This window comes from Anabrus simplex, chromosome 4 (assembly GCF_040414725.1).
Source record: "Anabrus simplex isolate iqAnaSimp1 chromosome 4, ASM4041472v1, whole genome shotgun sequence".
Classification (NCBI taxonomy): Eukaryota; Metazoa; Arthropoda; class Insecta; order Orthoptera; family Tettigoniidae; genus Anabrus; species Anabrus simplex.
Genome location: NC_090268.1, coordinates 262,533,912 through 262,547,963, shown reverse-complemented (window position 1 = coordinate 262,547,963; position 14,052 = coordinate 262,533,912).

Sequence of the window (14,052 nt, the reverse complement as noted above, 5' to 3'; positions counted from 1 at the left end):
AATCAAAATATCGAGTTCAGTGCGAAATTCCAACAAATTATTTTGGCGATCCTATTGTTGTTGAGGTGTTGAAATGTGGTACAGCTAACTTCAGAAGTACGGACAAGACATTACCTATTAAATTATCAAATCACGTGAATGTTAAGAAAAATGAGAATGTTAAGAAATTTATGAGATATTTCGATTCATTTTCCGAGGAGGCAAAACTGTTCTATTCTGCGGTGTTGCAAGGTTGCTCAGAGCGAAGTGAGGACAATGATGATGCTGAGTATGAAAACAAACCAATCTACTAATTTTCAATAGGTAGTTCTACATAATGTGTGAAATATTAACTTTGAAAATGATTTTGTTTAATTTTTGTTCCTGTAGATTTTGAGTTTTGAAGAAAAACCTCAATTTTCAACTCTATTTTTCTATTGTTGTGAATAATTATTACTACAACGCACTTTGCAACGCTCTATTATAAGTGAATTTTCAGTTTAATAAATATATATATTTTTTTTTTTGGAAGATAATCAATAAAATGTCTTTCTTGAAAATTTTACTTTTTGTAGTTGTTAAGTTTTGCGAAAACGGTCCTCAATCCATCTACACCGACGACATCACACTACCTGCTCAACCTCAGATTTTCTCGAAAGATCGGTGCTCTGATCATATCTAATGTTAACGGACAACCAGTTTAAACAAAATTGCCTCAGACCAAATCCTCTAAAAAGTGTTGTGACTACTTTCAAATTGCGGAGCTACGCGCACGTTACAAGCCAAATGTATTATTCAAAGGACAGATCGGACAATATTCAAGCAATTGAAGGCAGTTAGAGGTTAACTTGGATACGTCACTGACCTACCAGAACCATTCTTCTAATATTGTGTGATCAAGGAATAATAATTTTTCAGAAGTTAGCAGGCAATTCTTCCGGAAGTACGCGTCCAAGCCTTCAGGTCCACAGACCTACTTCTTTCTTAATCTGTTATACTAAAAACTGTTGCTCAACACAAATGAACTACCACTTCATTAAATTGCCAAATAAATATTTTCACTTTATATTTTTACCGAGAAACAGCTTGAACATAAAGATTTCACATGCCTCTTCCTACCTGTAAATTGCAGGCTTGTAATGTCACTTAGCGAGCGATCGCAATGTAATACTATCGGGATAGTAAAATGTTCACTTCCTGGATGCGGTCACGTTCGCTTATGACAGACAGTCCACGTAAGCCGCGGGAGAGTGCTGTGAAGCCACACAATAGTCGAGCTAAGAATATATCGATAGTGATTTACGATCAGGCGGTTGATAATTAGCGGTACGTTCAATAGGACTATAAAGATGCAGTTTTATCCGAAATCGAGGCGCTGGATGAATAGGTCGTAAAGTAAGAGTCCCGCCCCTCACTCTCATACTGCTGTGGGTATATAATACGAGAGTATTGCCACCAAAAAAATTGAAATGTCGACACATCTTATTTTTCCGACCCTAACAAATAATAATAATAATAATAATAATAATAATAATAATAATAATAATAATAATAATAATAATAATAATAATAATAATAATAATAAGGGGGTCCGTGCAAGAAATTTCGCATGTTCGTAAAGTATGTGGTAGAGTAGCTCTCTGATGAACTGCTTGTGAAGTAAGGAATACACAAATCAGTACAATATTGGACAGACTTAATTAACACTTCGTGTAATCTTTGATTTTTTAACATTTATGGTATTTACTTGAACGGAAGCAAATGCAAGTGCATTATTATACTGACGAAAGTTCCGGAAGTAATTTTTGGTTTTACTATCATTCTTTTCTTAACTGATAATTACAACATATTATAATGACATAAAACAGGCGTCCCAGCGGCCAAAATGTGAAGTGAACAACAATGATGGCGCGTATTTTCCTACAGCAACAGTATTTGCAAATTGCACACTTCGTACAATTTTTAACTGATTTTTAAATAATTTATCGATATTTATGACTTGAGAGTGCATTTCGTCACTGCCAATGTCTATTCTCTTTCTTTCGAATGCTCATTTATCACGATCCGTTACTTGTGAGCGTCGCATAAGGGATCTATACTACTGAACTTATATATATGAAACTTCTTCTATGGATTAATGGTAAAAAGTCGGCTTTTGGAACCAAAATCATAGGTTCAAACCCAGCAGATGTTGTCGGAGATTTGAAGGCCTTGAAATGGTCCATTCAAAATTTCATGTAACCTGGTGCCGGCTTGTAAAATACTTCTTGTGGCACATTCTGTGTTATCCTGACAGTATAAATTAAAAGTCATCAGTAGGTTAACCAGTACAGTTCCGAATTATCTAACATCTAGAAGAATAAATCAGGACGCCAACATAGTTTAGCTGGCTCCCTAAATGGTGTTAAATACAAAAACCTGATCCATGGTAGGCGAGATCATATGATAACGGTTGCTCTCGAAGACAGGACACTCAAACTAGGCATGCCTGCATAAAACTGTACACCTCGAAACATCCATCGATTAACGTCCAACTCCTATACGGCATCAAATCGAAAGACCAGCACGAGGCATCTCCGGAAGCCACATGCGATTATTATCTCAAACTAAGGCACTATAACGCAGTAGTCTGGCCGTCAGTACTTTACGCAGCAGAGTGCCTATTTATAACCAGGAAGACAGCTCTAAGAGCCCGCGGAGTACAAGAAAGGAAGTTTCTAATAAAGATAGTAGGACGAAGCATCCTATCAGATAGAAGGCGACAGTAAAATCCAAACTGTGTACTCTGCCAACAACAAGGAAACCTTACAGGTGCCATCAGAAGACGACGCCTGACTTTCCACCAACACCTGTACTGTACGGACCTCCAAAGCTGTCCTATAAGATCTTCAAAGTAGCCAGCAAGGATAAAGTCACTGGGCCCCTGTGGATGAAGCAGGCAGAGAAGGATCTCGCAGAACTTAATATTAATCAAGCCACAATAATGTACAGAAGTAACAACCGTTCAAATATCGAGACCAGACCCTTTTGTAGCTCCCATACACGAGGTAAACACAATGAGACCAGGAAATGGTCCCAGGAGCACAAAATAAAGTTCAGCTCTGAAGGATTACTGAGCCAACAGAAAAGCTCAAGGTAACAAGACGAGGCGGCAGAAATGGTAAACAACGACGACGTAGACGACAACCACACACCTAAAGCACAAGCACCGAGGTCCAGGGGCCGCAAAAACGAACTCAATAATAATAATAACAATAATAATAATAATAATAATAATAATAATAATAATAATAATAATAATAATAATAATTGTTACAGAGATTTCCGTGGTAGGTAGAGGTGAAAGAAGGTGCGGGTGTGAATAGGTCTCCAACTACGGAATTAAAGTTAAATGTAAAATTTAACAAGGTTATATTTTCTTTCCAAAATTCAGAAATAACAAGAATGGCAGGTACGGAGTAGCAAGACAACAAAGTACAATTACAGTATTTACAGGATTTGGGCTTCGAGCCCTGAAAACACAATTCTTGAGCAACTAGCCCAACTTTACGATATACAAATTTCAACAACGGGGCAGAAGACCCCAATCAAACCCTGGAGCACTTGCTCCAAATTACACCGTAAAGCCTCCTCGAGGCATACAACACTCAGTTTTCAAAAAAAGAGCCACTCGCTCTCAACTTTAAGTCTCTCCCAGGCCACACCAAACTCCACCTTCAAGCTGTCCTCAACGGAAATAAACACAGGGGTAAAATACCCAATCTACTGAGGCCTATTAAGTGAGAAAAGGTTAATTATATGGCCTCTAAAATACCAACTTGAAAGGAGGCCCTCCGCACTCCTAATACACTTTATTTAAAACCTACTTGGCACTAAGCCGTTAATGCAAGGGCTAATCCCATACTACAGAGGTGACTTCAGAAAAGAACAATTTACATTATATTAACGAAGAATAGGTTGAGAAAAATAAGTTCACCTCAAAACAATATGCTTGGGAGCTCGAGAGGGTTAAGCACTCTCTATCCCGATATGCAGTTTAAAAGATGGAATAGATACAAGTTTCTTTACATTTTAAGGAAGGTTACATAATGGAAAAAGCTTCGGACCCGCCCCGAGAGTTAAACTGCTGAGCTAGCAAAGAAAGAAGTTATTAATTGGCCATTACCTTGTTGTTGACCGCTGCCGAAGAAAGAGGCGCTTCCCGCCCCCTGCTATGTACTTTACACACTGAAAGATGGAACAGAAGTGGCGCAGAGACCCTAAAATCAGCAGTTTATATACTCTCGCGGAAGGTTCTAGGCGTTAGGGGAATAAGAACACCCGCCCACAATCACTTTATTGGAGAAAAAAGAGAAACCCCTACACAAGATGAAGAGGAAACACATTATTGGTGGAAAATTAAGTTAAGAAATTCGGGATTGGCTAGATTTAAAACAAGGGGAAAGAAAGGATTAATATTGCCAACTTAAACAATGACTGAAAGAAATTTAGCAAGGAACAAACTTTTGAAATTAAATTTTCTCCAAAAAACAGTTCTTTTTCTTCGCACTAGGGTGCACTATTGTAGTTCTTCAGTAGTGTCCTCTAGAAGAGAAAGTTCACACTTCTTACTTCAAGCAAAACAAAAACACATCAAAAATGACACAGTTCAAAAAGTCCAAAATTTCCACGTGGTGACATCTTCTGAGAAAGTAGAAAATTAATACCGTCAATAAAGTTCAGACTTCCTCCAGCAGAGGAGTTTCAACTGGCGCACCTTTTGAATTAGCGGCGTGGAGGTGTACCGCCCGGTACAGACCTCCCCCCCCAAATGTTCCTCCAGGGGTGACACATGAAATTTGTTTGAAAACTAGGTCCAAGTTTTGATGTAGATGTGGAGATTAATTGCAGAAGTAATTTTAAGATTTTCTTAATATGGTTTGATTCAGTTTCAAAATTTTGTTGTTGCAGGTGAAGTAAAGTCTTTATGCTTGTAGAAGTTGAATTCAGAAGATAAACTTTAGTTTTTAAAGTTGAGAAAAAAAATTCTAAGTCCACCAGGTATTGCAGAAAAATCCAAGAGAAGGTAGTAATGTCGAACTGGAATGTCCATGTAGTTGATGTAGACTAAGTTGAATGGCCAGATCGGCCGTTGCCGCTTGCGTCCAGGAGAGGCCGCTCGGACCCCTCAAGTACCCTGAGATACCGCTCGCCCGCACCATGAGGGGAGCAGTGGTGTTGAAACACGCCGCGCCCGCGGTGAAGATATACAGGCTGCGGGCAAGTAGCAGGTCGTGCGCCGCACATCAGCCTTGGCCGGGAGGAGAGCTCCGGCTCGCCGTGCACATGTCGTCCTCGCTGGGGTCGAGGGGGCCCATCCTCAAACCCAGTCGCGGCACAGCGCCGCGCGGCTGCGGGGGCACTGAAACATTAAAGCTAGGCGGCAGAATATTGTTGGACCATCATCTTTTTGAGGGCACAGACTTTGTGGAGAGGTTGAGGGGCCAGCGGCGTGCAGATATCCATGGCATTTAATATAAGCAAGGCACAGTGTGTATAGCAGGAGACGGGAGCGTGGTAATGGCCGTGGTAAGGACAGAATGGCAGTTTAACGAATCGGGGGAGGTTTACAAAAATGCTTAAATATAGAAAATATTATAGAAGGGGCAGAATGCCTTAAAAGTGAAAACTCAAAAAAAATATAACCTTCATATTCCTTTCAAGATAATATGAAGCACGTTAACACAGAAATTACACCGGTTTCACCTGGGACAGGTGAACCCTAAATATCCTCTCGGTGGCTGGATTACTTAATAATAATGTGACCGGCGTAAGGAAATCGAGAATGATACAAGGCCCATGGAATCTGGGGGCAAGCTTGCCCGCGGGAACAAAATTCTTGACCATAACTTGGTCACCTACCTTCAAAGGGGTGGGTCTCCGTCCACGATCATACCTTTCCCTAACCTTTTCATGAGAGACTTTAAGATTGGCTTTAGCCTTCTTCCAAAGATCTTTGATGTTGTCCGGATCTATTGTCTCGGGTAGAATGTCACTCAGAGACCAGAGGTTAGAGAGCGGCGTGTTGGGAACAAACTTGAACATCAAAGAGGCTGGAGTAAACTTATGTGATTCATGAACCGCCGAATTCAAAGCAAAAGCTAACCAATGCAAGGACGTGTCCCACCTGGAATGATCTTCATGATGATAGGCAATAAGCGCGGACCTGAGATTACGGTTAACCCGTTCAGCCAGCGATGGTTGAGGGTAATAAGCAGAAGTAGTTACATGAGAGATAGACAAGTCAAAACAGAATTTACGAAAAAGGTTTGATGTGAACGCCTTAGCATTATCAGACACAACATATTGGCACGGACCAAAAGAAGCAAAAATAGAATTTAGGCAAGTAATGGTGGACTGAGCGGTAGCCAGCTTAGTCGGAAATAACCAGGAAAATCTTGTAAAATCATCTACGCACACAAAGATGAACTTGTTGGCATTTCCCTTTGACTGGGGGAAGGGTCCTACATAATCAATATACAGGCGTTCCATGGGGCGCGACGCTTGATGCGAAGACAGAAGGCCTACCTTGGTGGACATGGTGGGTTTACTAAGCAAACCAGATTTACAAGCTTTTACAAGTTCACGGATTTCACCGTCCATACCCTTCCAGATGAACCTTTCACGAATCTTTTCACGAGTTTTAAAGATTCCAAGATGCCCCCCTAATGGGGTCTCATGATAGTACTTGAAGATCATAGGTACAAGAACAGCTGGAACGACAACTTTCATCATCTTATCATGCCTCGAAGGGCAACATAGAACACCATTCCTCAGAACATAAGGGACAACATGTTCCCCAGAAGAAAGGGTTTCCATTATCGGAGCCAGCGTCGGATCTTCACGTTGGTATTTCTCGATATCCCTAAAAAGCATGGGAGCATCTGTTAAGATGGCATTAACATCAGATAACATGGACTCGGGAGGAGATGAACTATCGACCGGTTCATGGTTCTCAATGTCGTTGGAAAACATACGGCTGAGTCCATCAGCGACAACATTTTCGGTACCTCGGATATGCCTGACATCGAATTGGAAGGCAGAAATACGGATAGCCCAACGGGCTATACGACCAGTACGACGCGGCCTACCTAAGACCCAGCTTAAGGCTTGATTATCTGTCTCCAGGTCGAATTTGACATGTTCCAGATAGAGACGGAACTTCTCTAAGGCGAATAAGACTGCCAAACCTTCGAGCTCATATATGGAGTATTTTGCTTCTTGAGCCGATAGAGTCCTAGATGCATAGGCGATGGGTCGCCTCCCTAGTTCAGTCTGTTGAAGAAGGACTGCAGCTACTGCTGACGACGACGCGTCCGTTTGGACGATGAATTTCTTTGAGAAATCAGGCATAGCAAGGACAGGGGCATTACAGAGAGCTAATTTCAGATCTTCAAAAGCGGCTTGTTGAGAAGGTCCCCACTCGAATTTGATGCCTTTCCTACGAAGAAGGTTCAAGGGCGCCGCTCTATTAGCGAAGTTAGGAATAAACTTCCTGAAGAAATTCACCATACCAATGAACCTGGCGATACCTTTAATGTCCTTGGGAGGTTTAAAATCACGGATGGCCTGTGTTCTAGAATGATCGACTGCTACACCATCAGGTGACACAATATGCCCTAGGAATGACATAGAGGGCTTAGCAAAGGCAACCTTGGATAACTTGACAGTTAACCCAGCCTTACGAAGGCGATCGAGAACTTCTCGCAGATGATCTAGATGTTCTTCAAAAGTTTCTGAAAATACGACGACATCATCCAAGTAGTGATATAAGTACTCAAATTTGATGTCGGAGAAGACCCTATCTAGTAGCCTAGTGAGTACAGCTGCTCCCGTGGGGAGCACGAAAGGCACGCGGTTGTATTCATACAAATTCCAATCCGTGGCAAACGCTGTAAGATGTTTAGACTCTTCGGCAAGGGGAATTTGATTATAGGCCTGGTTCAAGTCCAAGATAGTAAAGAACTTGGCTTTACGAAACCATGAAAAACAAGAATGAAGGTCAGGAAGGGGCACAGATTGCAACACCACCTTCCGATTGAGAGCCCTATAATCAATGACAGGCCTGAAGCCTCCTTGAGGTTTCGGGACTAGAAAGATAGGTGACGAATACGCCGACTTAGAGGGCCTAATAATACCGTCCTTCAACATCTGATCGATGATTTCTTTCAGAGCCTTCATTTTAGGTGGAGATAGCCTATAAGGTGGAAAACGGACAGGAATTGAATCCGTGACCTCAATTTTGTATTCAATAAGGTCAGTAACACCAAGAGTATCAGAGAACACCTCTGGAAATGACTGACATAATTTACGAATACTATGAGCCTGCTCCTCAGGTAGATGTCTAAGGTCTAACAACATCTCATTCTGGGTAGGCGAAATAGATGAGCATGATACAGAATTACACTTTAACAAGGGAATTTTACAATTGAACGCAAATTTGAATATGCACGACTTACTCTGAAGATCGAGCACAAGACCAGTGTGAGAAATAAAGTCCGCTCCCAGTATGATGGGGCAAGACAAATGCTTAGCCACAAACAGTTTGGTTTTCCATGTAAATTTAAAAATACGAATTTTGACCTGTACGGAACCTAGAATTTCTAATGGAGATGAATTAGCCGAAACATATTGAACAGGAGATGAGACATAGTCAGGTAGTTTACAAACAGATTTCAATTTAGAATACCATTCAGCCGAAATAATCGAACAAACACTACCTGAATCTAAGAGAGCTGTTACAGGTTCATTATTTAACTCAATCTTAAGAAAAGGAACCGGTGCGGGGGTATCCGCCGCAATCCTAAGACACTCCTTGGGGCATTCAAGGGATGGATTTGAAGATTGAAATTTCCCTGATTTTTCGATCTGTTTACCCGGGGCTGAGTCTCGGGAAGATGGATTAACCGACTCAGCCGAAGGCACTAGTCACTTTATATTGTTGTTGGAAGTTGCACCAGAAGTTGAGCAGGAGGGGGTGCTATTCGAATTGGGACAATTCTTGGCGATATGTGAGAAAGCCCCACATTTAAAACAGCCTTGTGATGAACCAGCTCCATTCCTTGTCCCACTAGACTTAAGCAATGGGCACTTGTTCCGAAGATGGTCGGGCGACCCGCAAGCATAGCATTTACGGGGTGTGACTGATCGGCGAGGTGGAGGCCGAGAATTACTAAAAGAAGGCGGGGGTTCTTTCGCGACACGCAATGAATCGGCGTATCTAACTCCTTCCGCTGAGACGGCCAATGCCTCAAGTTCAGAGAAGGTTTGCGGGCACGCCGCGAAACACAAATATGACCTATAGGATGGTGAAATGCCTTCCACAATGGCTTGTACAATCTGGTCCTCCGGAAAGTGAAGAGCAAACACCCTAGTATAGAATTTAATATCTTGGATGAAGTCAGCCAAGTTTTCATCCAAACGCTGTACACGATAATAGTACTTCTGAATCAGAGATGACCTCGCGCGGGCGGGAATAAAATTTGCAAGCAGGTGTGCATGAAAATCTTCAATAGATGACTGTTCGGCTATGGCTCTTACTATTTTGTCAGAGAGAATACCAATTGCATAGGGATAGATGATTTGCAAAATCTGACATGGGGAAAGAGAAAACACAAGGGCATGATCCTGAAATTCGACTAGAAATCTTAAAAATGAAATTACATCACTGGTGGTATTAACTGAAAACTTAGAGATACCCCTGAGCAACATTGCCAATGGATGGGGCAAACTACTGAACCCAGGTGACATAATCGGTAAAGGTTTAAGTGGCAAAGAAGTTAATTCAGAACGCACATTATTCAATGAGTTACGGCGTTCAGACTCGTTGTCTAATGGGGCAGAGATAGTTTGAGCAGCAACGGTTATCCTATTGACTTCTCCCTTAGGAGGCTCTTCCTCGCTCCCAGCATTCATCGTGGCGGGTTGATCAGTTTTGGGAGGAACTTCCCCAGTTAACAATTGAGTGACCTTGCTAGATAATTCAGAAATATTTTCAAGCAGCGCACGAGCTTCCTTCTTCTGAACGTCATTCAACTTTAGAGACAACAGATCGTTAACTCTATTTGAAAAATGAAACAGCCTAGCTTGCACACGCTTAATTTGATTAGGAGAAGGATCATTTTCATCAAAAAAACTAACTACAGAAGCTAGCCCAGTAGTATTCTCCGTGATCGTGGAAAGAGAGTCGTCAATTTCTTTCTCTCCCAAATTGGGGATGGAAATGGGCAAATCTAGGGACTCTCTAAGCTTGTTTGTGTCTACTGCAACCGTGCCTCCAGATTGTACATTTCTGATAGTTAACTCATAGATCAACTCCTCCTTGCGCAAATAGTTAAGATGGAGAACATCGCGAGGGCCGGGCATGGTGACAGAACAATTTTGAAAACCTCAAAAATTCCAGCAACTGAGAAAATGGTTAGAGTTCGGAACAGAACAATATTTAGCCGTCAAAAGGGGCTAAAATGAGACCCATTCAACCACGCTCTGCTACCACTTGTTACGGAGATTTCCGTGGTAGGTAGAGGTGAAAGAAGGTGCGGGTGTGAATAGGTCTCCAACTACGGAATTAAAGTTAAATGTAAAATTTAACAAGGTTATATTTTCTTTCCAAAATTCAGAAATAACAAGAATGGCAGGTACGGAGTAGCAAGACAACAAAGTACAATTACAGTATTTACAGGATTTGGGCTTCGAGCCCTGAAAACACAATTCTTGAGCAACTAGCCCAACTTTACGATATACAAATTTCAACAACGGGGCAGAAGACCCCAATCAAACCCTGGAGCACTTGCTCCAAATTACACCGTAAAGCCTCCTCGAGGCATACAACACTCAGTTTTCAAAAAAAGAGCCACTCGCTCTCAACTTTAAGTCTCTCCCAGGCCACACCAAACTCCACCTTCAAGCTGTCCTCAACGGACATAAACACAGGGGTAAAATACCCAATCTACTGAGGCCTATTAAGTGAGAAAAGGTTAATTATATGGCCTCTAAAATACCAACTTGAAAGGAGGCCCTCCGCACTCCTAATACACTTTATTTAAAACCTACTTGGCACTAAGCCGTTAATGCAAGGGCTAATCCCATACTACAGAGGTGACTTCAGAAAAGAACAATTTACATTATATTAACGAAGAATAGGTTGAGAAAAATAAGTTCACCTCAAAACAATATGCTTGGGAGCTCGAGAGTGTTAAGCACTCTCTATCCCGATATGCAGTTTAAAAGATGGAATAGATACAAGTTTCTTTACATTTTAAGGAAGGTTACATAATGGAAAAAGCTTCGGACCCGCCCCGAGAGTTAAACTGCTGAGCTAGCAAAGAAAGAAGTTATTAATTGGCCATTACCTTGTTGTTGACCGCTGCCGAAGAAAGAGGCGCTTCCCGCCCCCTGCTATGTACTTTACACACTGAAAGATGGAACAGAAGTGGCGCAGAGACCCTAAAATCAGCAGTTTATATACTCTCGCGGAAGGTTCTAGGCGTTAGGGGAATAAGAACACCCGCCCACAATCACTTTATTGGAGAAAAAAGAGAAACCCCTACACAAGATGAAGAGGAAACACATTATTGGTGGAAAATTAAGTTAAGAAATTCGGGATTGGCTAGATTTAAAACAAGGGGAAAGAAAGGGTTAATATTGCCAACTTAAACAATGACTGAAAGAAATTTAGCAAGGAACAAACTTTTGAAATTAAATTTTCTCCAAAAAACAGTTCTTTTTCTTCGCACTAGGGTGCACTATTGTAGTTCTTCAGTAGTGTCCTCTAGAAGAGAAAGTTCACACTTCTTACTTCAAGCAAAACAAAAACACATCAAAAATGACACAGTTCAAAAAGTCCAAAATTTCCACGTGGTGACATCTTCTGAGAAAGTAGAAAATTAATACCGTCAATAAAGTTCAGACTTCCTCCAGCAGAGGAGTTTCAACTGGCGCACCTTTTGAATTAGCGGCGTGGAGGTGTACCGCCCGGTACAATAATAATAATAATAATAATAATAATAATAATAATAATAATAATAATAATAATAATAATAATAATAATAATAATAATAGTAATAATAATAATAATAATAATAATAATAATAATAATAATAATAATAATATCGTAATACCCGTTTCCAAATGTTTATGTACCCCTTCTTCATTGTTAGTCAGTCTCCAGCTCCTTCCATGAGCTTCCTTGACGTGAGTCCCAAAAATTCGCTGGCGCTATCGCTTTACCGCTCAGTAAATAAGTCTTAAATGATATGAATTTAAGCCTTTTCTTAAACTTTCAAAAAACTTGAAAATTTATTGAAAGGTTCCCCTGATAAATCCTCTGGGATTGTCGTCTCTAGCCAGCGTTGTACCTACAACCCACACCTTACACTATCGGCCTTCATTATCACAATATCATCATCATCATCATCATCATCATCATCATCATCAACAACAACAACATCATCATCGGCATTAACTTACTAAGTCCCCCGAGATCGTCAATGTTGCCGAAATCATAATAAGTTTGTAGCCTAATTGGATTTGTTCAAGCTGTCACAAAGTAATTTGAACTAAAAGCATTGTCTGCTTCTCAGACACCACTGAACCCCAAATTCACAATACAGCGAATACATCACGGAAAGGATTTGTCGTGTAGTAAAATATTGACCGGCTACCTTCTCACCGACGTCGGTCCATCAAATTTTCACCAACTTCAAACTTGAACGAGGCACTTTTCTCTCATCTCTGGTTTCATTTAATCCAGCCCAACTGGTCAACTTTTGACCCCTGTACTGTTAGTTTTCAAGGAATAATAAACCTGAGGAACTAGTTATTTTTTAAGTTTTTACTTTTTCCTTCCCTCCCCCAACGCTCACCATAATAATCTGGAGAAAACTTCACCCTCATTCAGTAATTGGATATTCTTACTAATCAGTTCCTAAATGACCTATATCTAATCAACCCCAAACTAATGCTGGCGACGAATATTTTCAGTATAATTCTACTTAAAATAAATAGTCATTTGTTATAAAAAGTTACTCAACACATTCACCACGAAGAGCAAAATAAAGGGGAAATTAAAATACTTCGGACACATTTATTCCACATTCAGTCATTCAAAATGAGAATGAGCGCATGGTATTGCCTAAGTACCTCGCAGATACTTTCTTCACACAAACAAAATGAACCTCTAGATATATACACAGGAATTGTATCTGCATAGGAGGTGAATTATATTTTGATCATTCAAATTCTGATCAAACATTAAATGCAAGGAGCGCAGCTGTGAGCTTGCATCCGGGAGATAGTGGGTTCGAACCCCACTGTCGGCAGCCCTGAAGATTTTTTCCCTGGTTTCCCATTTTTACATCAGGCTTTTCCTATCCCATTGTCGCCATAAGACCTATCTGTATCGGTGCGACGTAAAGCAAATTTTAAAAAATGCAATGGCTATACAATACTATCCACTCATTCTTTTTGGAGCGACTGTAAATACATATGTAGGCCTAAATACATACATACACTGATTGGCTAAAAGTCATGGGAAAGGGAGTCCCATTAGAAACTGTGCCGTGTATGACCCCTGAGCGTTGCGGATAGCTACGGCGTAGCTGAGCAGTCTGTCACAGACACCAATGGCATAAACCGACTTTGAACGTGGGATGATCATCGGCGCACGGCGCATGGTTCATAACATTACGGAGATTACACGCAAATTTGGATTTGCGAGATCAACAGTGTCTCTGGTGGATTTTAATACCGCAAAGAGAATGTTACCACCCGAGCAAAGCGCCGCAGGTGTTTAACGAAAGGGCATCACGTCGCCTCCGCAGAACCATGCTGGGCGCTCGACGGACTACTGTGAGTCAGATCACCACCCAGTTGAATGTTGGGAGTCAGGAACCCATTTCTACCAGGACTATAAGGAGGCAACTGCACCGCATAGGCTTCATGATTTCCGACAAAAGAGTAGCGTTACAAAAATCTTGCAATGTTTGGGTTGGGAAGAATTGAGAGAAAGAAGAAGAGCTGCTCGACTAAGTGGTA